This window comes from Hetaerina americana, unplaced genomic scaffold (assembly GCF_022747635.1).
Source record: "Hetaerina americana unplaced genomic scaffold, ioHetAmer1.1.p SCAF_5, whole genome shotgun sequence".
In the NCBI taxonomy this organism is placed as follows: domain Eukaryota; kingdom Metazoa; phylum Arthropoda; class Insecta; order Odonata; family Calopterygidae; genus Hetaerina; species Hetaerina americana.
In genome coordinates this window covers 85,882,055-85,885,392 of record NW_027287095.1, presented here as the reverse complement: position 1 = coordinate 85,885,392, position 3,338 = coordinate 85,882,055, and positions in this window count along the sequence as shown.

The window sequence follows — 3,338 nt, the reverse complement described above, 5'->3', positions numbered from 1 at the left end:
CAAAAATAATCTTGCTCGCCCAGCGACATTATTTTGTTTTTAATCCAAAAGAAAACGCGGTCTCTGCGTGACGTTATCATTAAAGCTAGCCTTGCGACGTCGCGATAATTTCAAAAGGAACACGATTGTATAATTATCTTTCTTCTTTTACGCAGCTAATCGAGTTCCCCTTTATCTAGGCCTACTTTTTTTAACAATATAAGGTCCTGCGACAAAATGCGGACGTTTTTTTCCCTCCGGAATGCATGCCCTAGGAATGGCATATATTTACCTCTTAGCGGTCTCAAGCCTACTATGCATTCAGGTAGCATGAGGAAATTCTGAGTTTGACATTAAATAATATTTTATTCCAAGTAGTGAACGTATTCATAGACGTGAAGAGAAACTTTTATTTTCAGGGTATTGCCAATGCTAAGTCGGATGGCCCGTTGGTACCAAGGCTACAGTACAGCACTTCTGGACGTCAATTGGACTTTCCGGAAACGATCACATATATTTTGGCAGAATATAATAGTCAAGGATTTCCGTTTGATCTTTTTTACCGCGCTTTAGGGGATGCTGCGGACATACCCCACGAACCTTCCATGGGTGAAATTGCGAAAGCATTACAATCTGCAGAGGTTCAGCATTCCGTCGAAGAAGCTGCATTGGACCACTTCGCTGACGTCTTAAATGAACCTGAAGCTCATTTTGCAGTGGAAGACTCGGGCAAGGAGCAATCAGCTGTTTGTACATATACTTGGTTGTCGTGGATACCATGGCTCGGATGCCCTAGTGAAGGGCGTTCGTCCTCGGGACTTGGAATAACCCAGACGGAGGAGTATGCTCAGTGTACCGCACCGAAATCGATCCAAATCAAGAAACGACATGCTATCTACAGGTGAAGAAGAGCGTTTTTTTCTCAAATAAAAGAGAGCGTTTGAGAAATTAATATTGTTTTCAATTTGTTATTGTTTGATGCCATTATTACCATACATTGCTTTCATTAAGAATTGTCATGAAATTACTTTTAAAGCTATATCCCAAGCAATAAATAATTCAAATTATAACAAGGTAGTTATTTCATTAAAAAACTGGTTTCCTCCTCAAAGTACCATGATATTATTATTCCAGACTCTTGACGTATTACGAGGGTGGTTCCAGAAGTATCCGACCCAACAAAGAAAACAAAATTGTGGGAAAGAAATGTATTAATTTTTCAACATAATCTCCTTTCAGCTCAATACCCTTTTCCCAGCGATGTTCAATAAGGTCAATACCCTTTATATTATAAGAACTGTCTTGCTCCTCAAAATAGCCATTAACTGCAAACATCACTTCTTCACGGTTGGAAAATCTTTGACCGCCGAGCCATTTTTTCAAGTTTGCAAACAAATTAATTCGAAGGAGCTAAATCTGGCAAATACGGTGCATGAGTTAGCAATTCAAACTTTAATTCATGAATTCTGGCCATTAAAATAATGGATTTGTGAGCTGGTGCATTGTCTTGATGAAATAACACTTTCTTCGTAGCCAAATGCAGCTGATTTTGCTTGATTTCTTCGCTCAAACATTGCAATAAGTTCGCATAATACTATCGCTGTTGATAGTTTTCCCTTTTTCAAGATAGTCAATGAAAATTATCCCACATGCATCCCAAAAAACCAATGCCATGACCTTGCCTGCAGATCAAACAGCCTTTGCCTTCTTCGGAGGCGGTTCTCCATTTAAATCACCTGTGTTGATTGTTCGAGAAACTGTAAAGTTACTCCATTACAGCGTTCATGATACTAAATACATTCTCACTCTAAACAAATGAAGTAGGAAGTGATTTAGCTTCACATAACATGTGCCATATAATTCTAGAACACAATACCCACCATTGTGAAGGCACTCCATGAATCCGAACAAAGAATCTTCTTAAGAAAGAGACCACGCAGAAAAGAAAAATGGTTATTATACAAAAATGAAATATCAATATGGAGGTGTAGGCACTGTGAAGTGTGTGGGACCATAGGCCTGCCTTATATGACCTGGAGTGAAATTAATTACTTTGTAATGAATAACTGATTGTAGCACTTTTCCACTTCACTATCAAGTGGAAAAGTGCTATGGCTAGTTATTCATTATGTTCAACTTCCACCACATCACACCTGAAGCTACTAAATTTTTAATTACTTCATATTCAGTCATATGGTGACTGTTAACCTGCTTTATTGGCTATGAATCGCCCGATCAGCCTTATTTTCAGCATGATCTTCAAATTTTATTTTCATCCATAATACAGTTGTTTTGAATCACACCTCTCAATTGTGCCTTTGAATGAAGAAAGGAGGACTAAGTCTCTATTGATCCTTCATAATGCACACCTCATCCAACAGTTAGTGGAGTGGTAAATAACCTGATGCTTGATGAAAGGTGAAACCCAGTTGGCTGACTGGGCCATAAGAAGTGTGCCAAGAAGTAGTGAGGTGTCTAAACATCAAGACATCTATTGTCTTTCTTATTCTCCTTGTATACCATTCCTTTATTGTTCCATGCTCTCCCTGTTGAAGTTCTTTCCTCTAGGTTCCATATCTTAATCCTTACATTATAATTACCTCCTTCTGGGTATTTCATCCTTTATATATTTTTTTAAATTTTAAATTACATTTCATAAGAGTTAAATTAAGATCTATGTCTGCATCCACTCCTATGAAGCAATGTGAATTGGCAAAATAATTCTTTCACACGTCTTGTCATAATATAATCTAATTGGAACCTTCCTGTTCCTCCTGGCTTTTTCATCAGTTCCCTTTTCTATGTTGAATGTCAAACTAGTTGTTAACAATTATTAAGCCCTTTATTCAGCAAAGTTTTAATGTTTTCTCTCCAGAGTGATTTCTTGTTCCCTATCCTTGCCTCTATGCTACCCTACAATCTCTCTCTTTAACTTAATCTGCACTCCCAATCTTTCATCACTACCAAGTATTTTTTTCCAGTCCTGATTACTTCATCTATTTGCTCATTTGAACTACGAACGTATGTATGGACATGTATGTATGTAATTCTTCTTCCTGTCATTTTTTGCCATCATAAATATAATCCTCTAATGCCATTAGCTAGTTTGGATCTGCTTTTCTCTTCGCTAATAATATTCTATCACTCACCTACTTCATTACGCTAACACCTGGCCAAACTTCTTGCCCAATGATGATGCTCCGACACTAAAATTACCCCCAGTTTTAAACTCAATTCTAGTGCTCCATGAATGGTTGGACACTTATTTTAGTGCTCCCTGGCCAGTCACGGACAACATGCAATCATAGGATTCTTCAGAAAAAGAAATAAACATGGATACACACAAAAAAACATAAATA